The sequence below is a fragment of the Spermophilus citellus genome (genome assembly GCF_964194105.1).
Source record: "Spermophilus citellus genome assembly, chromosome: 1".
NCBI classification, from domain to species: Eukaryota; Metazoa; Chordata; class Mammalia; order Rodentia; family Sciuridae; genus Spermophilus; species Spermophilus citellus.
The window spans coordinates 85,578,845-85,604,791 of NC_138182.1; the positions used below are offsets into that span (position 1 = coordinate 85,578,845).

Here is a 25,947-nt window from a genome sequence, read left to right on the forward strand (position 1 = left end):
TCTGAGCACAATTTATATTTGTGGCACTATTTATGGCATTTGAGTGTTGTCATCAAAAGATTTATACTTTGTCTTAAAAATGTTACAAAGCAAAGGTTTCGGCATAATTAGCAAATCATGGATTTTCCACGTTCTGGGAAATGATCGACTGCTAACCAGGACAGAGGTCAAGATGTCTGTGATGGTTTGTTCGTGTGTCAGCTTGACTGGGCTAAGGACGACCCAGATAACTGGTAAACATTATTTCTGGGTGTATTTGTGAGGGTGTTTATTAAAGAAACTAATATTTCAATTGTAAGACCAAATAAAGTAGATCTGTCCTTGACTTCCCATTACTATATCAAAAATCTAAGAAAATCAGCTTACAAAGAAAAAATTGTGAACTTAAAGATAAAAAAATTATTTTGGTCCACAGTTTGAGAGGTTTCAGTCCATGATCTCTTGGTCCTATTGCTTCGTGGTGAAGTAGAACCTCTTACCTCATGACCAGGGAGCAAAAAAGAAAGAGAAGGGTTTTGGTCTCACAATCCCCTTTGGAGGCATGACCCCCCCCATAACCCATAGACCCCAATCAGCCCTACCTCTAAAAGTTCCTACCAACTTCCATTAGCTCCAATCTGGGTGCCAAGCTTTTAACATACAGGCTTGGGCAGGGGAGATGCTCTTAATATCCAAGCTATACTGGCTCTCATCAGTGTTAAAAAGAACAATCCAATCTGTTACTACAAAAGACCTATAAAAATAGGGCCCAGAAATGAAACCACCATTTGAGCCAGCTATCCCACTCCTCATTTAATACCAAAAGGACTTAAAAACAGCATACTACAGGGACACAGCCACATCAATGTGGAACCAACTTAGATGCCCTTCAGTAGATGGATAAAAAAATGTGGTATATATACACAATAGAATATTACTGAGCATTAAAAGAGAATAAAATCATGGCATTTGCAGGTAAATGGATGGAGTTAGAGAACATAATGCTAAGTGAAGTAAGACAGTCCCCAAAAACCAAATGCCAAATATTTTCTCTGATATAAGGATGCTGATATATATAATAGGGATGGGGGGAGCATGGGAGGAATAGTCAAACTTTAGATAGGGCAAAGGGGAGGGAGGGGAAGAGAAGGGGCATGGTGGTAGGAAAGACGGTGGAATGAGATGGACATCATTACCCTAAGTACATGTATGAAGACATGAATGGTGTGACTCTACTTTGTGCACAACCAGAGACATGAAAAATTAGAATCTATATGTGTAATATGAATTGAATTGCATTCTGATATCATATATAACAAATTAGAATAAATAAAATTTTAAAAAATAGGGCCCAAAAGCCACAACAAAAAAGGCAGAAGAAGGCAAATTATTTCTCTCCTTTTCCTGGAGCTAGGATATCTGTGTTCTCTTGCCCTTGGATATCAGGTCTCTTTGTTCTCAGAACTTCAGACACCAGGACTTACACCACCAACCCTCTCCTAGCCCAAGGCTCTCCGGCTTTGGCCCTGTATTGGGACTTCCCTGGTTCTTAGGCTTGGATTGAACTATACCACTGACTTTCCTAGTTCTCTGACTTGTAGACAGCCATCAGACATCAGAAGATCTCTTGGCCTCCATAATCATATGAACCAAAACTTCAGACATCTTCACATATCCTTTTGGTTCAGTTTCTTTGGAGAACTCTAATACAATGCCTTCACCTGCCTTAAACTAACCTTAGAACTTGATGTAAGATGGTATTACCTGGTTCCACCATTGTCCAGAACTATGAAGGCTCAGCCAGAGGATATGTCTCTCTCAATTGTCCAGAGCGTTCAAAGAGCTGGCACCACCAACACTCTGGCTTCTTCTCCTGGATCACTTTAGCCTTTGTTCAGACTGAGCCCAGACTTCCTTTCCAACTATGTCATATGGTTGAAGTTCTGTTCATGGCCTAGTGACCATGTGGCTTTCTTGGCTGTTTTCTACAAAGTTGCTTAAGTGTTACATTTTATTAACTCAGAAAGGTCCACAGTTCCACCTGAGTGATATCAACTCAATCTCAGCATATACTGACCATTCTAGATTCTTAGCTTTAATACCTTTGCTGAAGGTTCTGTTAACTCACCTGCATCTCACGCCTGTACTGTACTCTCTGTCTCAGTAACTACTCTTGGCTGCAAATAGACAGCCAGGAGTTCAGTCTCAGTAAGCCAGTAAATGTCTCGGTAAGTCAGTCAGTCATGTTTTTTTTTGACCTTCCGTTTCTTTATCTGTGAAATGGGAATAGTGCTTTCTCATGTGGATGTACCCAGGGTTTGGCACATAAGGGTTCAAATAACAGTTTATTGGTATATAGGTTTTTCTCTACTTTAAGACATTTTTCTAATTTAAAAATTATAATTTTAGGGAAAGGGACAAGACATTTCCTTAATAAACATTGAAGTCCTTTAACTAAATCTTTCAGGAAATTTTCATTTACATTTCTAACAATAGCAACAAACAATTCCACGGCATATCTAAAGATGAACTTACAGTCCCCGAAGATATGAGAGGTACTTGGTTATCAACAGAAAGAAGACCTCACACGCATTGTGGCTTCTCAGTAGAGGTGGGCCAGCGTGACAGGCACAGCCATGTAACAGATCCCTGACACAGCCCCCCAGCTTGTATTCCTGGGTGGGCATATAGAAGGTGCACAGCCAAGACCAGCTGAACAGAGGAGACTCAAGGCAGAGCTCACTTCCTCAAGCCAATTTTGTCCTCAGGCCTCACAGTGTTAACAAGCCTGCTATGGGTTCCTTGAACTGCTTCTAAGAAGTCAGTTCCTCAAAGCTCATCTCTGATTTATCCCCTGCAGTTTCTGAGGCACAGACATAGAGGCAAACAGAAACAATCCCCACGCAGCTTCCTCATAAGGAGCTCTTCATACAAAGTTGAAACTGAGTTCCTTTTGTCCCTGCTTCACAATACAAATCACATTACAAAGAAAAATTGCAGACTTTCTGTTCCTTAATTACAACATACCCAGTTTCTGCCACATGATGTGGTGTAGGCAAAATTATCATTGATTTTTTTTTTAATCATTGATTCTTAAAGTAATGCTTGAGGCCACGTGGTCACCTAAAAAAAAGTGCACATCAATTTACAGAATCATCCACTCACTATAAAAGGAAGGCTATGCCAATAACCCAAATTTCCCTGAGGCCACAAGATAAACAGACTCTATACAAGGAGCAGTTATTTTAGATCAGTCTCCCAGCCCCCACATTTAGAAAACATTTTTTTTTAAACAGAGCTCATTTCATGTAAATAAAAATCCACCATAACCCTACCACTAGGAAAAACACTATTAGTGTTTTAGTGATTGTAAATCATGTCAGGCCCTTCCCTGGGCATATATGTGCAAAAACAACTATTTATTTAATTATTTAGTGCCTTCTTTGTTCAGGGCCCTATGCTATGCACCACAGAAAACAAATTGCAATAAATCAAATAGCAAGGGCCCGCCTAGGGGAGCTTATGTTCTAACAAGGAGAGACCAACCACACACAAATAAACATACATGTCAAATGTTATACAATAATATTAAGAAGAAAATTAAGTAAAGGAAGAAGATAGCAGTATGACATTGGAATATGCTAATTTCGACAAACAGCCAGCTCTGTCAAAAATTATTTATCAGACATTTATCCTATGCAAGTCTTATAAAGTATGGCATTTTCAGACCTAGAACTAGAATTAAAATTAGCAATTTAATGACCTTAACATGGACAATAATCAAAGCAAAATCAAATACTAAGACAGCACTCAACATTTTTGTATACTTAGTTTTGTTTTTCTTTCACACTCAGTGTATGAACGGTGAATTTAAATTACATAAGTAACAGATTATTGTATTCTTCTTGCAAATGATCAAAAACTATAGCTAAAACAAATCTTACATATATAAATAGCATGTCTCCCATTTATTATCTCAGACTAAGTAACCATTATCATCAGTCATTCTTCTTCTAGAGAAAATCTAAACCTTTTCAACAATGCATATTCATATAAACATAGCAGTATATTGCATTGAATCACCAAAATAACATAACCAAGCCAAGGGCCAAGGTGCTCACCTGTAATCCCAGTTACTCAGGTGGCTGAGGCAAGAGCTTATAAGTTCCAGGCCAGCCTGGGCAATTCAACAAGACTCATCTTAAGACAAAAACAAAAACAAAAACAAAATTTATACTCTGCTAGAAAATATTTTTCTATTTTCATGCCTGTATCCCATTCCTTCTAACTTTTGCATAGTGTTCCACAGTCAGGAACTTCCATGTATTTAACTCTTTCATTCTTGATAAATATAATGTGATTTCCAATTTTCATTATTAAAAGATAGGATGGCAATTAACATCTGCATACTTAACTTTTTATGTTCATGTGATTATGGCCCTATGGGTGATAATATGGAGAAAAACTACTGGACCATAGGACTTTACATTTTAATATATGCTATCTAATGATTTTATCTATTAAAACACTGTGTATCCTTTGCAAAATTAGAACCACAATATAGGTATCTTGAGGCTACATTTTCTCCCACCTCACAAAATACTATGAACATTTATCAGTTTATCTATAGGTCCTGTAAAAAATACTCATAGAGGCATATGATTCCACTTCATTGGTTCCATTATAGTGTTTGCAACTACTTCTCTACTGTTGAATATTTCAACTATATCCAATTTATGTCTATGAATCTTGTGTATACATAGGTGTAATTTCCTGATACCATATTCCTTGAAGTTTAATACTGGGCCAAAGGGGATGGACAAGTTGAGGACATCTTATACAAGACTTGCCAAATGGCCCTCTGGAAAGACAATTCCAACAGCAGAGTATGGGAATAATCACATTCATTTATAGAGCATCCAGGGTGTTCCTCCAGTTTTACTCAATTGTGAAAGTTTCTGTGAAGGTGGAAAACTCTCTACCTGGGCAGGGGCCCTGCAGCATGATGTACCCAACATGGCAGGGTGCTATGAGAATGCACAGATTGGCAAGCCCTGGCTTCCCACTTATGACTGGGGCCCTTGAGGCACGACTTGTCTGCATGCCCCAGTTCCCTCAAATGTAAAGTGGGGATGGTACCATACCCTATTGAGTGTTTGTGTGGAATAAATGAGCTAAAGTTTTTTGCACAACACCTAGTTCCGTTCTCATATAAATATTAGCAACAAGTTATACTGTTGCTGTTTCCATGCTTACTTTTAGAAGCAAAAATGTACAAAATTCCTTATTCATCTTACTTATTGACTACTTTCTATGAAGTAAGTAAGTAGACAGTATTTTCATCCATGTGACAAATTTATTGGAGAATTTATTAGGAAGATTGTTCAATAAAAGATTGCTTTGTTTTGTCAGCAGAGGGATTATATAGTCATTCTATGGTATCTGCAGGTTTCAGATTGGTTTTAGAACCATTAAGATACCAAAATCCGGGGCTGGGGATGTGGCTCAAGCGGTAGCGCGCTCGCCTGGCATGCGCACGGCCCGGGTTCGATCCTCAGCACCACATACCAACAAAGATGTTGTGTCCGCCGAGAACTAAAAAATAAATATTAAAAATTCTCTCTCTCTCTCTCTCTCTCTCTCTCTCTCTCTCTCTCTCTCTCTCCCCCCCCTCTTACTCTCTCTTTAAAAAAAAGAATAATATTAAAAAAAAAAAAAAAGATACCAAAATCCACAGGCACTCAAGTCCTTATATAAAATGGGGTAGTATATAACTTATGGGGTTACATATAATGTGTGTAAAATGGAGTTACATATAACTTATGGACATCTTCCTGAATAACTGAAATAATCTCTAAATGATTATAATACCTAATACAAGTAAGTGCTGTGTAACTAGCTATTATAATATTTAGAAAATAATGACATGGGTAAAAGACGGTACATGTTCAACACAGATGCAATGAGTTACAAGTACTTTTTTCCAAATATATTTGATCCAACTGTATGATCATGTATCTGCCTTTTGGCCTTTGTTCTGAGTAAATGTTCAATTAGAATAATACTGATACTATTGGCATATGAATTTAGTATATTGATTTTATTGTCATTTTGATGTTTTTTATTAACCTTACTTTGGGAATATATAAAATCTTATGAGTAAGTAATCTCATCATTGAAACAGATGTAGAGGGCTCAGGAAAGGGGGTCAAAAGCAGAAAAATGTAACCAAACTTCAAAGAATATCAAATAAGAGCAGACAGAGCCAATTTTTATAACATGTGTCTATGTAAATTCAGAAAAGCTCAAAATGAGAGGAAGAGCTTGAGTCTCTTTAGTCTTTGCTTTGTTGAGTACTGGAGCAAATAAGTGGAAAAATTTGATTTTAAGGAGAAATGGAAAACTAGCATGAATTTTGCATCAACAGCATTCCAGGCATTATTATTCCAGGCATTAGGTTACTATAATGTTTTTCTTAATCCACACAAAATAATTGTTCAGTTGACCCTCCATTTTTAGAAAAGGCTGAGTCCAGAAGGGTTCCCTCCCAGGTGACTGTAACCACCATCCTCCTTCCCAGGAGGCACAGTGAGCAGCCAACAGTGGCATCTCCTATACATGTCCCTTATCCCAGGGCTGATGAGCAGGCAGACAAGGTGAGGGCTCTCTTCAAGAGATCTAAAGCCGAGTGATCATCCTCTTGGCTCAAAAGAAGTGAGATCATCGTGCTATTTCAATAAATAATATGAAGGAATGAGGTGTTACATCACAAGGCAACATGTGACACAAAAATACACACACACACACACACACACACACACACACACACACACTGATCATGCCTAGAATTTATCCTGAATAACTAACTTACCAAAACGAAATTTAGATATCTTCTTGCAAGACTATCCATACAAGAGTACAGCTCGAATGTCTGAGCATCACATAAATTATAAAATAACATAGTCCTAAAAATAAAAACAAAATAAAATAGAAATCAGAACCAGCTATATAATTTGCAGGTCCCACTACCAAATGAAAATATTGTGTACTTTGTTCAAAATTATTAAGAATTTTGAGATGGTAACTACAGAGCATTAAGGCAGGCGACCTTCTAAGCATGGAGCCCTCTGTGACTTCATTTAGCCATTCCTAATAGACAAACTGAGTAATATATTACATGGTAAGCAGAATAGATGAATAAATGCAGCATGATTATAATTACACAAAATAAATATGCACATGTAAAAAATCTGGGAATGTACTTTAAATAACTAAAATAGCTATGTTAAGGTGGTTAGATCATGGAGTTGTGGCAAACTCCTCCATGATATTTTCATTCTGTTACTTTTGTGATAAAAAGTTTATTTTTAGTAAAACAGGATAGGAATCTATGTTTGTAGAAAGAGGATAATGAGCAAGACTAGAAAGATGGGTGAATGAGGTATGTGGTCTTGCAGATCTGTGTGTGGATCCACAGCCAGATCTCCTGCTGTCCTCACTGGGGTTAACTGCAGTGTAGTCATCTGTGACCACAGGAAGACACCTCATTCAGACACTTTTCTGTACATGACTGCCATAGTTGGGGAGCTTCCTTGTCTGTTTTGGTTCTCAGGGATCTCCCTGGCCCAGGTATCTCTCTGAGCCTGTGTCTCACACTGCCCTGTGCTTTATACCATCTGCATCCGGTTTCCTTAATATTTACCTTGGAGCAGCCAGCCTCTTGTCACTGCAGTTGTACGAAGCTGACAACCTGAGAACACTGTGAGGGGTCCCAGCCTGGGCAGACCTGGGTGTGGAGCTGCTGCCAAATGAGAGATGTAAACTGGACCTTAGAGCCAGTCAGCCCTGATACCCAGGACCGTCTCCAAATGTCAGAAAAGTCAGAGAGGAAAAACAAACACACAGTCTGTTGAGAGCAATGCAAAACAAAACTGAATAGTGCCGAAAGCTGTGGGGATGCTTATTTTTGCCAGGTACCAAGTTTAGAATCCTGGAGGGCTCACTAAATAGCCTTATAACATGGGTGGGATGTTTCACATCAATCCAGCCTTCTCCGGAGGATTCTTCAGGATTGCTTCCTCCTATAGATGTTGGCCTTAGATGCTTTAAGAAATTAATACCATAGAAACTGCTGATAAACTACACAGTTGGAGGCTTACTTGGACTTTATGTGTGATGCAATTTTCAACCACATACTTCACAGGGCAAATCCAACATAACCAACCATACAGACTCAGTCCTGCTACTTCCTAACATCTGACAGGTAGGTTCACCACTCTGTTCAGTCAGAACTGTTAAAAAAATAAATAAATAAACTTGCTTAAGATCACATGGAGTGACTTGGAGAGCCAGAGCTCAGACCCCAGGCTCTGAAAATTGTGTCCATCCAAACGAACAGCCATCTCTGCCTACAGGATATTTGAATGCTGTCACTTCTCAGCACGTAGCCTCACGTTCTTCTCGAATGAGTGTTTATGTAATATTCTCGTTCCTTTTCCCTGCCTCAGGTACCACCTCTCTTGACGTTAGACATTCAAGCCCTGTTTGAACACTTGCTTCCTCTGTACCCATCCACATCCAGCTCATGCCGGCTGAACACTCATCATGCCAACTGGTTCTGTTCCTGACCTCTCTCACAAGGCATGGAGATGTTCCTGGTCAAACCGGTTGGCTCTTCATGGGAGCCACTTCCAGATTTAACCCCACATCATCAATGCATTTCACTTAGTCTTTAGTTAGGTCTGAAGTCATATAATGAATGATGGATTTCCATCATTCATTAAGAAATTGCTAAAGCAATAAAATAATAGAGTAACCTTTCATCACACATTTTTGAAAAGCAGTTGTATTTCCCACTTTGGGTTTCTTCAGGCTCACCGTTATCGAATCACAAACCTCTTCATTGTATAGACAATAAAAACTGAGGAACAAATAAACTTTGTGACGTCCTAAGGAGAAGACAGTTAGCAAGCACCAGGGCTCCTGAAAGCTCTGGTTAAAACCTGCACTGCATCATGCCTCATCCAGGATATTTTTCTTTATTCCAGCACCAACACAGGGATATTATGTACTCAATATTTACTGAAACATACAATAGCATTTCTTCTTTTGCAGTTTTTAAGCTGAATTGTGGTGTTTGGTCATAAAAGTTTTCCAATGTAAAAGCATAGAGTTCTGCAAGATAGTTCCATAAATGTTTTAACTTCTCTTATTGATATTGTTTATTCCCTTGGCCTATCTCAATTATGGTATTTGTGATTTACCCCCAATTTTACTGGTTACTATCTAGAAGTTTATCTGTATTATCTTTCAAAGAACTAGTTTTGGATCTGTTGGTTCTTTTTTTCTGCATTCTAGTTTATTTCTGTAATTATCTTTATTTTTTCTTGGTTTTCTCTTGATTTTTTGTTTTCCTTTTCTTACTTTTTGAGTTGAATACTTTATTCACTTACTTTTTTTTTTAGTTCTAAATAAATATATGTGCTAAGATGATGCATGTGCCCCTGGTTACAACTTTAACAAATTCTTCTATTTTGACATATAATGTTTTAATCATCATTATTAGATAGGTATTTGAGAGTTGTTGGATTATTTTTTTCTGAACCATATGTGGTTTCAGAAAAAAAAAATGTTGTCATTTCCAAGTAGCAAACATTCATTTTGATTCTACTTGCGTTAAAAATGTGTGGTCAGATATCATGGATTAAGTTATTTTAACTTTTATTAATTTATGCGTCTAAATAAAAGACTGTGCATTGTCTGTTACAGTACTATGATGTTAAACATGTGATTGTGACAACAACCTAGTTAATTAGATTCTTCTGACCCTGCATGCTTACTATGGTTTGTATGCTGTTTGTCTCTGAAAAGCCCCTACGTGGGAAGCATGTTCCCTAGTGTGATGATACTGAACAGTGGTGGGATATTTAAGTGGTGGGATCTAGTGGGAAGTGTTTGTGTCATGATCATCCTCTCGAAGGGATTAGTGCTTATCTCATGAGTAAGTTAGCTCTCGCACGAGTAGATTAATTCCCATGATGGTGGGTTACTATAAAAAAGCAAGCCTGACTTCACCTAGTCTCTTCCTCTCTCACCATGTGAGATCTTCCACACATGCTGCTCATGGCCTGACCTACAACTCCTGCCATGTGACACCATGTTATGACACAGTAGGAGGCCCTTTCCAGATGTGGCTGCTAATCCTGAACTTTGAACCTCTAAAATTCTGGCTAGGTAAGCCTCTTTTCTTTACAAATTACCCAAACTCATGTATTTTGTTATAGCAACACAAAAATGGACTAAAACTATGCTCTTATTATTAGTCTACTTGCTCTGCTATAGTTGAAAGATAAATTTAAGTTTTCTGTTACTATTCTATTTCTTTTTATTTCTCTTTGAATTTCCTGAAGTTTTTGATTTATGTATTTTTATGGTATTTTTTCTGCATAAAGATTAAAGATATTTCATTATTGTACACTGTTTTGTTATTTTTTAAGTGTTTCTCTTTATCTCAATTAATAGATCTTGCCTTGAATTCAATCTTATCTGGTATTAATATCACCATCTCAGTGTCTCTTTTCCCTATAATTCACTTGATCATCCAAAGACAATGTATTTAGATCTGTATCTTATGTAATAATCTGCAGTTTGAATTTAGCATTTTATTTATTTTAGTACTTTTCTTTTTAATAGGCAAATTTATCCTATTGATACTTTAAACCTATTTTGGGATTAAATTCTCTGAGTCTGCATTAGCTTGGGGAAGGTCAATAACAAAAAAATTAAAATGAATACATAATTTATTCCCATACTTATAATTTTATGACAAAAAGTAACTGGGATGGGTGAGGTTTCATAGGATGCCAAGAGAGGTTTCACCAAGGAAATACTATTTTAGCTGGCTTGATAAATTTGACAAATACATTGTGGACACTTCCTGAATACTGGGCATAAGATTATGGCCAATGTCTCTCTGCCCTTTATATACTAATGGGTCCATGGTACATGCCCTTTATTTTTATTTTTTTAAATATTTATTTTTTTAGGTGTAGATGGGAACAACACAATGCCTTTATTTTTATGTGGTGCTGAGGATCGAACCTGGGTCCTGCCTGTGCTAGGCTGAGCCACAATGCCTGCCCCTGGTACATGCCCTTTATGTACTAATGATAAGAGTTCTGTGCTAAGACAGAAGCAACTGCCAAATAAGAACCTTCAGAGCAGAAGGAGTGTCATGTGCAAAGATCCTGAGATGGGGGGTGGGTAAAAAAGGTCACAGATTGGAGAGCAGAGAGAGGAGAGAGTGGCAAGAGATGGGTTAGGAAGGGAGTCAGGGTCCAGGTTACAGAGGGGCTGGTCAGCATGGAAAACAGCAACTTTTGTTCTAATGATACTGGAAAACATTGGGTCCAATTGATCCTTAAGAAAGATCACTTTGGTTTCCCTTTGAGCTCAGCAAGTGTGAAGGCAGAAGGTTCAGGCAGAGAGCTTTGGAATCATTTCAGGTGAAAACTGAAAGTGGTTTGAAATCCGGTTGTAAACATAAGGATGGTGACAAGTAAAAAGATTTATGCACATATTGATTAATTTTACTGGGAGATTGAAAAGATATGGAGAGGAATCAAGGATGGAAAAAGTGATCTCTGAAACCCGCTACTAAGCAAATGGGCATCGGTGCTTCAGAATGAGACAGGGCAGGCGGCAGAAGTCCTGGAAATGCGACCCACGGCTTCGCCAGAGTCAGAACTGAGCGTTCTGTCTTTACACTGGCTTTTCACTCTGGTTCTGCCTTTTCCAATGCAATCCTTGTTTTTCTTCCTCTAAGCATTCCAAATTTGGGAGGTTTACATTCTGCTTTTGAGAACAGCAGCAAAGTCAAAATTATGCAGAGAAGACAACCCTAATTTTTTTAAATATTCTATTCTTAAGGTGGAATGAAAAATCAACATGGGGATATAGTCTATTTTTTTTTTTTTAGAGAGAGAGAGAATTTTTTTAATATTTATTTTTTTAGTTTTCGGCGGACACAACATCTTTGTATGTGGTGCTGAGGATCGAACCCGGGCCGCGCGCATGCCAGACGAGTGCGCTGCCACTTGAGCCACATCCCCAGCCCAATAGTCTATGTTTTTAACATCAAATAAAATTTAATTTGTATGGGAGAATAAACATATTGTGATTTGTATGTATATTCATGCTTATTTTTATATTTATACCTCCATCTTTTCAAGTGTTTTCTTTTTTTTTTTTGCAATCTAAAAAAGTTTAATGCTTTTTTATTAAATCAGTACAACAGAAGATCCCATTTTTTACAACTTTAAATTAGCAACACATTCCTAACTATGATTTTTAAAAACCATTATAATTTTTCTTCATTTTGAAATCAGAACCTTTAGATATAAAAATGCAATTTACAGCTTAATTTTTGTTCTTTTTATGAGAGAACTACGTGTCTCTCAGGTTTTGTTTACTTACTATTCAGGCAAACTCTTCTTTTGCAAGTACTTAGACCAAAGAGCTGGAAGATTTTAAACTATAATAAACGGGAAAATAATCAAGTGTTTTCAACATTATTGGTGACCTTAAAAGTAGTGACTCCTGCAAAAAAAAAAAAATCAGATTGATGAGGTCACAGATGATCAGAATCCATTCCTAATACAATTACAGACCCATTAAAAATCAATACAAATAGAAACCTTCATTTAGTGAGTTGAAATTCTCACTCTCTCAAGTTATCGAGTAATACCATCTGTCTAAACCAAGGTTCATGGAGGCCAGTGGAAGACATTTATTAAGAGATCTGTTGAAAGGAAGTGACTCACCTGAGTGTGGGCCTGGCTAAGCATATCTGAAATCCGGAGGGTGGCTGGGCAACCTGAGCACTGGCTAGCCTGCTGTCCGTGGTAGATGTTCTTCTTCCTCAGGAAAGCAGCAACTCTGCCTTTAGGACCTTAAAACTGTCTGAATTCGGCCCTCCCACACTATTTAAGATCATCTCCCTTATTTAAGGTCAACTGCTTTTGGACTTTAATCATATATGCACAATACCTTCAAATCAAGGTTGAGGTTAGTGTGGGATTAATTAACAGAGATGGTCATCTCACCAAGTTGGACACCAGAAAAACCACCATACTTTCCCAAGTATGACTCTAGGGGGGTCTTCAGTGGTGCTGAGCTGGAATCTGTGCCCTCACATGTCTTACTGGCGTCCCTGACCCTTTTGGTGCTGGGGATATGACCCAGGCCTTGGCACCGCTAGGCAACTGCTATACCACTGACATATGCCACCAGCCCGTCCCCTGGTTTTCTAACTCAGAAGTTACTGTTCCTTCCAAAAGTTCTGACCAAGACCTTATGACTCATTGTCCCCGTAGGAGTACAAGACCAAAACTTGGTTAAGAATAGAGATGGATGTCAGGGAAAATGTGACAAAGCTGTGTGTTAAAAAGCTAATGTAAAAATAATCATCTGATTCTTCTCACCACCCTCTGTAGTCAACTTTGCAGCTAAAGAATGAAAAGATAATTTTCTCTCCTTCATTTCCTTCTCCCAGCAAGTATAATCTTGTACAGTTAATGTTTTTTTTTAAGAGAGAGTGAGAGAGGAGAGAGAGAGAGAGAATTTTTAATATTTATTTTTTAGTTCTCGGCGGACACAACATCTTTTGTTGGTATGTGGTGCTGAGGATGCCAGGCGAGCGCGCTACCGCTTGAGCCACATCCCCAGCCCCTACAGTTAATGTTTTAGATCCATGAACAACTATCTATATCTATCTTTCTATGAATATATTTAAATATGTTATTTAAAATATGTATAAAATATGTATATTTAAAATATTTAAATATAAATATATTGAAATATAATATTAATATATATAATATACATTTATAAATATATATATTCATATGTGTGTGTATGTGTGTGTGTATATATATATGTATATATATATATACATATATATATATATATATATTTCAAGGTTAAAAATAAAATAGTTATTGCACAGTGAGAAGGGGTCAACTGAGTCAATTCCTACCAGTGTTTTCTGTGTAAAATTTAAACAAGAGGTTGCACCTTAGCAGCCATAAGTATGGAGAGCCAACTAAGGATGGAAAGGTGGAAGGAGGTGAGTGCCAATGGTTTCAATGAGCAGTCAAACCAATGTCAATCACTACAGGCCCCTAACCTTTTGGTTATGTACCAAAAGCATTTGGACCTCCCTGGTGGCAAGCCAATGAGGATTCTTGTTATTCACAGGATAAGAAATGTGGCTCCTCAGACAAAAAAACAGCACCTACCATCATGTCTGTGCCCATCCTGCCTGCCTCAGCAGAATTATTATGTGAGTTAAATAAGGTAACACATCTATAAACAAGACATCAAAATAAGATATTTTAATAATAGCCTGCAGCAAAAAACCTTATATGCCACAGATATACAAGAAATGTGTGCTATGGTTTACTTGTGAGTTTTTGTCCTTTTTTTTACATAAGAGCAAATGAATGAAATATTATTTGAAATAAAAATATTTGGAAAAAAGTAATGATAATTTTTTCACAAAAAGAAATAACTGATGTTTACGAATTCACAATTTTCATCTAAATATGTATTTCCACTTAAACATTTTATAAAAGGGATAAAGCAAGGTGAAGAGATATTTTACAATGCTGTGCTAGTCTACCTCACTTGAAAAATATGGAAGTGACTTGAATAATTCATTTGGCTTCTTTTGTGAAAACCAGGAGAAAACTGTGGATTAGCCAGATAAGGAAACTAGGAAGAAGTTATGTTATGTCCCCAGTAAACCTTGAAAGGTCATGAAGGACCATCTCTCTGTTTCAGTCCAGCCTAAATCTAAACCACCCCTGAGAGATGAATGTTGGCCTAGCCACATTCATGCCACCTGCTCCTTATTAATCAAAAATGCCACTGGAGTCAAACGTGCCCTCTGGGACTCTGGAAGGCATTCTGCTTCATGACAACATATTTCCTTTGATCACAAAAGTGAAACATATTTATTCAAGTTGCAATAGCAGATTATAAATTCATGTGAACATTGAAAAATTGTCTCCAATATTCTTACATACCATAAAATAAACTTTATCTATGTGTAAAAGTTTTCCAGAGTTACTGAACTCTTGCATGTTACCATTTTTAGAAAGACTAAATGAATCTGGAGGTGATTATCACAATGATTAAACATAGAGGCCATCCCCTGATTGAATCTCCAGCTTCACCACTTGGCTGGGTAACCTTGTGCAAACTAATCATCCCCTCTTCATCAGAATTCCCTAGCCTATCAAGCCAGGGGCAAGGGCTTCAGTTTCTATACCTTATGATGCTTTGATATCTTGACCTCTTGCAGGCCATGAAGAGACTGTCCCTTCCAAGGCTAACTAATGCCTAGAGATAGCCAACCATTTAGCTGTCAGCTGGCCTTTCATATACACACCAACCAATTCAAAGCCTATGTCTCCAACAACCTTCTTTATCTAATTCTCACACACTAAACCAAAATTTCCCCTATTCTAAATCATGCCTGGAACAGGTACCAAAAATTAGGACACCTAATTCAGTCTACCATGAACTGAAAAATTTCAAAGAGTAGTCAATCCTAAATTTTCTCAACTCACCTACTCTACCACACTCATTCTTTCCCAGGAAAACCACAAGAAAGGTTCTGGAATGCATTCTCCTTGCTCCTCTGACTCCTGAATGACCCTAGTACTTCCCTGTGACACTGTGGCCCTGCATGTGATGGCAAACCTTCTCCTCTGAATCTGTAATAAACTTCTTTCCATGGCATTGACCTCTCTGTGTTGTCACTCAGTCACCTCCAGAAATTCAGTCCTAGGGACAATTGAAGCAGGGGGTTATCAGCAGTTCCCACCTCTAGGTCCTATGTGAGGATTAAGCCACTTAATGCATGTGAAGCCCACAGGACAGAGCCTGGAGCATTGTAAGCCCCTCAGAGGGGAGCCATTGCTAACCTCTGCCTGCTGTTATTGCATCTCACAAGATGGAGAGTCCAGAATCAATCCTCACTTCCACTGTTCTCATCCATATTCTGTCCTTTCTCACCTTATAATCTCCCTTACTCCAATAGTCATGTTTTAAGTATTCTTCTTCCTCCTCTTTGACTCCTCCTAAGAGCCTATCACCAGGTAGAACAAGGGCAAGAGCGTCTGTGTCAGCTTTATGTTACTCTAAATAAAGTACTCAGTACCCAGAAGGCACTCAATACTAAACTATTATTATTAGCACCATCATTGCCCATTATACTAATACACTCTGCATTTCAAAAATACTACCTCAAACTGGTTTAGGCAAAAATAAAACTTAAGAAAAAAAACAGACCTCAGGAATGACTAAACTCCTAATGCCTTTAATATTCTCTCTCTCTCTCTCTCTCTCTCTCTCTCTCTCTCTCTCTCTCTCTCTCTTTCTCTCTGTATTTAACTCTTTGGCCAACTGTATTCTAATCATGGGAGGTCTTGAATGACAGAGGCTCCCTGGGAATGTCTGGGGAACTCAGACTGGCTCAGGTTGGCTCAGGTGCCCAGCTCTGTCCAATCCCCACAGCCTGGGCATGGGATTTGAGGAAGGAGGTTAGCTCCTAATCATACCTGAATCCATAGTGCTCCTAAGGAAGAGGGGGTGCTATTGCAAACAGATAGAAGAGCTGCCAGTTACCACCACCATCTATGAAAGTATCTTTATAGACTTCAGCTCCTTTTGTTGAGTCATGCTTTCTTTATTCATCCATGCTCTTATTTCTTCATGCAGCAAATAATTAAATGTCTACCATGTGCCTTTCATTTCTATGATTCTATTCAAGGTGGAATCATAGAGATGGATAAAACATAGCCACCCAAGATTCTGAATTTTCTCTTACTCTTATAGCTAAAACAAATCCATTTACTTTTTTTAATGCCCAAATAGCTGGCCTTACTTTCTGCTCTGGATTTAATGCTGTTATCTAAACTGAAGTTGAAATTTAATCCCCATTGTGAGCATTAACAGGTGAAAATTTAATCCAATTATGATATTTGGAGGTGACATCCTTGTGAGGTGTCAAAGGTAAAATAATCCATAAGAGTGCGGCCCTAATCCAATGGGACTATAGCTTTATAAGAAGAGGGAGAAAGACCTCAACTAGGCTGCTCTGTCTTCCTAAGTGATGTTCTATACCATCTCTGAACTCTACAGAGAGTCCCCACTAGCAAGAAGATCCTCATCAGAGACAACTGTCTGATCTTGAACTCCCCAGCTTTCAGAATCAAATAAACCTTTATTCTTTATAAATTACACGGATTGTGCTATTAAGCTATAGCAACAGGAAATGGACCAAGAAAAGCAGTTGTTGCTTTCACTGAGGCCACTTTGTCAAGGAAACGGTGACTTCTGATAGCCTTGGAACAGCTGCATCAGGTCATGGGATGACATAATTCAGTGAATCCTTCTACAAATGACGACTGGGCAAGTGTTAGCATAATCTCATGCTGAATGAGTGTTTGGAATGTGGAGAAGAGCCACTTATCAAAACATGGAGCCCAACTCCAAGATACACAAACAGCTGCAGAATCACATGGAGCTTGAAAGAGAAGTTATTCGAGAGCCCAGGCTATGAAGGCAAGTGGAGGTCAACCCTTGGCCTCCTTTCCACACACCTGCCCCAAGTCCATCCTAGGGCAACTTTCTCCTCCCTTCTCAGGCTTCTCCCCACTATTTAGCAAATATTTCTTTTAGATTTAGAAATCTTCCCCCTAGCGCCAAGTCTTGCACTTGTTCCAAGAGAATACAGAGTCTCATGAGAAAGGGAATCTTGCAAACTAACACAGTGAGTGTGGCCTGGGTACAGTTGAATGCATTGCACAAATACTGGGGAACAAGGCACAGGGAGGCAGAAAATAACTCTGCCCGTGGGAGTTAAGTGACAATGAAAGATTGTTGGATACTCCCAAGAGTGGCGTTTGTGCCCCAAAATATTACTCAAAGGTTATTTCTGCTTCCAGAATTAATATTCATTTCATTTAGGTTACAAATTTTAAACTTTCCTTTAGTTTTTAATGCAATTTATGAATCTTATTATTTTATAAAATGAATAGTATGGCTCTAGCAAATTTCAGCAGTCCCTACTAAGGATATATTTACAACTTAATTAGATGATCATAAATAATTTAAACTTACTTATAAATATAAAGTATTTAATTCTCCTTTCAAGCACTGTAATTTAATAAACAAAATCTTCCTGAGTGCTTAAAAAACCCCTACAAATCTAATAAACTTATGAATGTAATATTCTTAAATTATGTTAAATGTATGTCATTTTTTAAATATTTTATTGATTTTTTAAATATACGACAGCAGTGGAATGCATTATAATTCTTATTACACATATAGAGCACAATTTTTCGTATCTCTCTATATAAAGTATGTTCACTCCAATTCATGCCTTTATACATGTACTTTGTGGGGGTTTTTGGCATTAAAATTCTTAATACACATATATACCACAATTTTTCATATCTCTATTTGTATATAAAGTATGTTGACACCCAATTCAAGTCTTCATACATGTACTTTGTATAATGACGTCCATCAATGTGTGTCATTTTAGAAAGACCTTTATGTAAAGACTACAATGTAAAACAAACTAATGTGAGTTATTAGCACCACGCTCCAACCAGCTGAGCTAAACAGCCACAACTTACTGTGAGTTATTTAATAATATTAATAGACTTGTAAGGCTAATTTCTGACTCCAATTTATTTAAACAATACAAATATAGTTGGTCCACCACATCTGTGGGATTAACCAATTGTGGGTTAACCATTTGTGGAATTAACCAATTATAGATTGAATAGGCAGAATTAATATTATCAAAATGACCATACTACCAAAAGCACTATACAGATTTAATGCAATTCCAATCAAAATCCCAATAACATTCCTCATAGAAATAGAAAAAGCAGCCATGAAATTCATGTGGAAAAATAAGAGACCCAGAATAGTTAAAACAATTCTTAGCAGGAAGAGTGAAGCAGGTGGCATCACTATACCAGACTTTAAACTATACTATAGAGCAATAGTAACAAAAACACCATGGTATTGACACCAAAACAGACTGGTAGACCAATGGTACAGAATAGAGGATGCAGAGACTAATCTACAAAATTACAATTATCTTATATTAGACAAAGGTGCCAAAAACATACATTGGAGAAAAGATAGTAGCCTTTACAATAAATGGTGCTGGGAAAGCTGGAAATCCATATGCAGCAAAATGAAATTAAACCCCTATCTCTCACCATGCACAAAACTCAACTCAAAATGGATCAAGGACCTAGGAATAAAACCAGAGACCCTGTGTCTAATTGAAGAAAAAGTAGGCCCTAATCTCCATCATGTGGGATTAGGCCCCAACTTCCTTAATAAGACTCCTTTGGCACAAGAATTAAAATCAAGAATCAATAAATGGGATAGATTCAAACTAAATAGTTTCTTCTCAGCAAAAGAAATAATCTGTGAGGTGAATAGAGAGCCTATATCTTGGGAGCAAATTTTTACCCCTCACACATCAGATAGAGCACGAATCTCTAGGGTATATAAAGAACTCAAAATACTAAACACCAAAAAAACAATCAATAAATGGGCCAAGTACCTGAACAGACACCTCTCAGAAGATGATATATAATCAATCAACAAATATATGAAAAAAAAGTTGATCATCACTAGCAATCAAAAATATTCAGGAAAAATAATTTCATCTATACTGAACATGAACAGATTTTTTTTGTCGGTATTCTCTAAGCAATACAACATAACAACTATTTACATAATTTTGCTTTATATTGAGCATTGTAATATAGAGATGATTGAAAGTATGTGGGAGGATGTATGCAAATACCGCACCATGGAAAAGACTTGCGCATAAGCAGATATTGGTATCCACAGGGAATTACTCTCTACTGGAGACTGAAGAATGACTATACTTAAAACACCAAATGTGCACAATTTATTTCTCAACATTAATCCATAAATCCCAAAAAGTTGATGGGTTTGATCTCTTCAATATTTCTATATTTAATTCAAAGCTTCTCCCAGAGGCCCAAGGTGCTTACCCTCTAAAAAGAATAATTATGTGATTACAACAATTTTGGAGTTAACCAGCTTGTAAGGCTACCTAACATCCAGAGATACAGACCGAGACCAGAGCTCAGAGGTTCCACAAATCCAGACCTATTGTTCTGTGATACCAACCACAAAAAAAAAAAAAAGATTCTATATTTGATAGAAAGGAATGTCCATGGAGCCCACAATTTTGTGCCTAGGTTTGATTCATCTCCTTAACTAATTATTTTCATCATTCATGGATATCTATAACTGCCCATCAGGATACGACATTACTTAATTAAATTTTGTGTTTGATATCCTAATCAGTTAAGGATATACCTCCCACAGATAGAAGATTCTGATAAGGCCTTATGCAGAAGGAGGTATTTGGACTGGGCTTAGTGGGACCTCCTCACACCAACTGTCTAATACCTGTTCCTTCTTACTTTCCACTCTGCTGCAAGATCCCACTGTGATAGGCCCAGAGGGAAAATGGAGCCAACTGTGCCATCTCTCTCTAATCCCACTTTTGGTGACATCACATTGGTGGATTGGAATTAGCCATGGTTGCAAAGTGGAACTAGGCAGATGACATAAACAAGGGCTTTCAGGGAACTAGTTGTTCAACACTTATATTGGTGATGTCCCAGTGAGTCTTGCAATCTTCATGGTTAGGCTCTGGATTCCAGGCTAATCGCTTGCTTATTCTCTCCTTCCCATAAAACTTAATCTATGTTAATCAAAGTGTTGTAGAGTTCTGTACTTCTTTCTTTGGCGGGAAAAGACTAAACTAATATTAAATAAACCGAGTCACATTACGACATTAGTGGCAGGTATTGACAGGCAAGCTGAGAAAGTTTTTCCCAGAGGATTGTGGGGAAATAATTACAACATTTTTTTAAATGTTACCCTTTATCTTTTCTAGTTGTTTTGACATTTAGCTTTCACAGAGCTTTACCTAATGTCTTTTTAGTCATTACTCTTTTGATCATAATCTTAAAATCCAACGTGCAAACTTATTGCCTATGTTTTCAAGAATGTTCTATGATCCCAACCACAAAAAAGATGGATTCTATATTTCATATAGAATATGAAAGTTTGATATTCTCCCTTGCTTCTCCCCTAGTGCAACTACTACTTGAGAACTGTATCATTTGGCCCTCACATTATTTGGCTAGCCCAGTATTTAACAAATAATTAACATTTAAAGAACTTTTCAATCCTTAGAAGTTGGGACATTTCCCATGTAACCCAGATTCCTGGCTTCCCTTGACAACTGACAGGCCTGAAAACTCATGACCCACATTCTCAAATGGCCAGTGGTCAACAATTAGCTAAGGTTGAGAAGTGGTCGTTTCTCTCTAAATGGGCTTCAGTTGGCTTCAGTTCACACAGTGTCCACCTAGCCAATTTCTTTCACTTACATGTACTCCCTGGAATGAATCTGGGGAATAAGTGTAATATTTCAGGTGGAATGGCAGGTCAATGGGCATGGTTCTGACCTAAGGGAGGCAGCTCCTAGCAACAGTTGCTAGGATGATAAAATTACAGCCCTTTCTAGGACTTTTCACTCAAGCGTCCTAAATCACCCTCCCAGGCCACAGATAAGATCTGCAGCTACTCAGTGCTTTCTCTTTATAAAGTTGGCACACTCTCTCTTCAGCAGAATTGCAGATGGCCTGGAGTGAAAGGGACTTGGGTAGTTAATCTGGTGGAGGATCCCCCCATTGCCTGAAATCCACACATCTTTGCCAGAGACTCCTAGGAGTCTCCAACCAGCTTAGACAGTCTCATTACCTGCCCCAACCAGCCATTCCAAACCTTGAGGCCATTATCCTAAATCACAAAGGAACCTGACACTATATGATTATACCTGAAGTGTACAGCACTTTATCCTAGATGCCAATTGGCTGAGTAAAGGGATGTCCCTATGGCTTGTAAAACATTATTTATGGGTGTGTCTGTGAGAGTGTTTCTAGGAGGATTAGCATTTAAATCACCAGACTAAGTAAAGAAGATCCGTCCTCACCTATGTGGTGGACACCATCCAATCAGTTGTGAGCATGGGTGGGGAGAAAAAGACATCAAAGGTGAATTCTTGCCGCACTCCCACTGCAGCAAACTAACGGGGGGGGGGGGGGGGGGGGGTGGGCTCGACTTGTGTACATTGATACAGCAGGAGTGGGAGCCGTTTGTTGTAGGACAGGAGGGGTATATATACATTCCTCACAGCTCATCTTACTTAACATAAACTAGATACAGCAGTCAACCAATAAGGAATCTCCACACTTAATGGCTCGCTGGCGTTACTTCACAAACCACTCCCTCTGGCAAAATGCCAGGCGCCATCCTGACTTGTTTACAGACCCTAACAAATTCTTTCTCTTTTTCCGCTTGAACAGGGGCATCCATCTCCTCCTGCCCTTCTACATCAGACCCTGGTTTTTCAGCCTTTGGATTCGAGGACTTAAAACAGCCGTCCACCATCTCCACCCCTCTTCCTCAGACTAAGAGTTACATCACCAGCTCCTCCAGTTCTGAGGCCTTTAGACTCTGAACAATGCTCCTGGCTCTCATGGATCTCCAGGTTGCAAATGAGAGACACTGGGAATTCTTGGTCTGTACAATTGCATGAACCAATTCCCATAGCAAATCCTCTCCCTGTCTGTATATATCTATTAGGTCTGTTTCTTTATACAGGCACATATCTCTCTTAATCCTCCCATTAAGACTGACTTATTTACATTATTGTTTCTTAACAAATGAGGACATAGAGACACAGAGAAGTTGTGTGCAGTAGCCAGGGTCACATAACTGCTAAAGAGTGGTAAAAAGTGATATTTTTCTGATTCAGATTTCAATACTCTTTTTCTTAAAACATCAGTCTGAGATCTATCACATTAAATAATTCAAAATATGTCTAGTTTCTTCTTTATACGATTGTATTTGTCAGATTTTAGTCACTGCGACCCAAATACTCAACAAGAACAACTCAGAGGAGGAAAGATCCCAAGAGGGGCTGGATTATGGCTCAGTGGTGGAACGCCCACCTGGCACATGCGGGGCCCTGGGTTCAATCCTCAGCACCATGTAAAAATAAATAAATAAAATTGTGTCTAACTACAACTAAAAATAAATATCAAAAATATATATATATATATATATATCCCAAGAGGCTGGTCCCGAGAGTAGGATGAGAGACACTTGGTGCACAGCCACCCCAGCTCCCAGCTTCAGATCATCCTAAATGTGGTGAGTATGTGGCTCATATGCACACCCACTAGAGTCCCATTTAAGCTGTGGAGTAGGATCTGGCTTAGGGAAGAATTCTGCCACCTCCTGGGAACAGCATTTTGGGTTCAAATTGATAAATTAATCAGCATTCTTTAATCAGACCATTTAACAAACAGTAATAACAGTTGTGCCACCAGCTCTTTGCCACTGTGACAAATACCTGATAACAATAACTTAAAGGAGGGAAGAATTGTTTGGGCTTGCAGTTCCCGAGGTCCCAGTCCCTTGTCAGCTGGCTCTGATGCTCTGGGCCTGAGATGAGGCAGGACATCATAACAGAAGGACAGGTGGTGGGAAGCTACTCAGCTCAGAGCAGGCAGGAAATTCAGGGGGAAAAAAGTGTCCAGGGCATGCCCCCAGTAACCTACTTCCACCAACTAGCCTCTGCCCCTATTACTTCCAAATAATGCCAATTATGGGGGTTAATCCACTGATAAGGTCAGAGCCCTCAGGATCCAATCACCTTCACAAAGGCCTCACCTCTGAACATGGCTGCTCTGGGGACCAAGCTTTCAACACACAAACCTGTGAGGGGGCATTTCAGATCCAAACCATGACATTTTATTGGGTACTTACCACTTGCAAGGCCCTATTATAAGCTTGCTATATATATTATCTCATTTGACCCTTACAACTCTAGAAAGCAAATATAACTCCCATTTTATAACGAGGACACTGGTGTTCACATAGGTTAATGGAGGCACTCAACATCAAACTGTGGGAGAGCAGTCTGTATTCTTACTCCAGCAACAAGCCTTCAGCACCCTCCTCTCACATGCCTCATTCTACAGCCTCTCACTTACTGACCCTCAGCACTAGAATCAAATGGAAGGAGATCCTGTCAAATGGTATTGGGGAACTGAGAAACACATTTCCTCAAATCCTAGTGAGTAATCACACACCAGGGAATTGGCAGATTCAGAGAGGAACCAGGAATTAAATCTCAGCGAATGAACCTTCTTCCATCTGTAAGAAATGTGCCATGAGTAACACTGATAATAGTAAACTCAGTTGCTGTTGTAATGTGTTTATTATTTGGGCAAATGTCAGTGGGACAAATGGAGACCCAGAAGAAGAGATGCCAGTGGAAGTTATTACTTAAGTCATCACTAGAACTTTCATTTCTTAGCAGACTGACCTTTATAGTGTGTGTGTGTGTCTGTGTGTGTGTGTGATGGTGTGTGTGTACACACACACCATAAAGGACAATACTCCGATTTCAAGGAAAATTCTAATTTTGTAAGTCAGTCACCTGATGATTGTTTTTTAGTTCTTTTTATGCATTTGTTATTAATTGCTCTGAATAATGAGACCAAACCAGTATCTGCATATTTCATTGTGAGAAAAATCTATGTAGAAATGTCTGTGCCCTTTTTACAATGATGAAGACTTACTTGATAAAATGAGCATAAATACTAGCCTGCAATATCAATCCTACCCAATCACAATTAAACTATCCTATGTAAAAAGACTGTTTACTATGAAACCTTACCTCCCAAAGTATTATCATGTTTACATTTCTTGGTGGAGCCGCACATTAAAAAGTGTGATTCCTAAGTCTTCATTCTGTCAATAGAACATTCATGCTAGATGTTGTTTTTTATTTTTCATTGTTGTTGTTGTTTATATGTCTTGGAGCATCTTGTGAGATTGTTTGCTCATCCCATAATACAGTTTTATGTAGAAAGATTAAAAACTATGTAGTTTTTTTTTTAATTATCAGTTACTTTGAAGGGGTAGAATGTCTTCTTGGTTGATAAGAGAATCTTTATAAATAAAGTTGAATTTTCAAATAAAAAATAGTATTCAGCCTGATATCAATAAAATGAACTTGAGGTCTTGAGATAGAGGACAAATGTGGGTTTCAATCTGAGCCCCAGCACTGACCCAATAAATGGCCTGAGGCCACCTACTCAATCTCTGAGCTGCACTTTTTTGGGGGGAAAATGAAGATAAAAATGTCAACTTCAAAAGCTGTTTAAAGTCTGAAAGCTCCCAGCTCAACCTATAGCTGATCTCAAGAGACACTTGCTGAATTTCCTCTTAGGTAGAAAATGGGAATATTCTGACGTCCTGGTCCTGTGCTGTCTGTGCCCTGGTCCCTCTTCCCTTGCTGCTGAGACCATGCTTCGTGTGTGTGAGAAGCTGATTCTTTCCCTGACTTTCATTTTCCACTGCTTACTTTAATTCTGCATGTTCAGGTCGGTACTTACTCCAAAGCAGTGAGTCCAATCCTCTCCTCAAACTGGCTGGCTGAAACGGAAAGTCCAAGCATGACTTCCTCTGAAAAACAAAGCTCGGAAACTGGAAAAGAAAACACTTGGAGAATTTTAACTAGAACAGGGGATGGAAAACTTGTTTTCCAATTTTGGAAACCATTCTGTCATAGAGACTTTAAATTTAGAACTGATCTCAGCTGTGGGGCAGGGAGGACTGCAGAACTCTGGCCACACAGATTCTGAGGAGCTGCCTGGGGAACAGGTATCATATGGATAGATTGCACTCTCATGGCAGGTACCTAGGAGGAAGCCCTAGTTCTAGGGAGGTCCACACTGAGGT

The 25,947-nt window shown here is 38.4% G+C and overlaps 1 protein-coding gene across 1 annotated transcript in view; it reads right to left on the reverse strand.

The window, feature by feature from the left end:
- Window positions 1–25,729, reverse strand: part of LOC308642109 (sacsin-like) — a 107,892-nt gene extending 82,163 nt beyond the window's left edge. Inside the window, 4 exon segments of the mRNA XM_081280707.1 lie at window positions 4,101–4,179; window positions 7,682–7,841; window positions 12,454–12,576; window positions 25,602–25,729. The gene's annotated coding sequence lies outside the window, so the exon portion shown is untranslated.
- Between the last annotated feature and the right edge of the window lie 218 nt (window positions 25,730–25,947).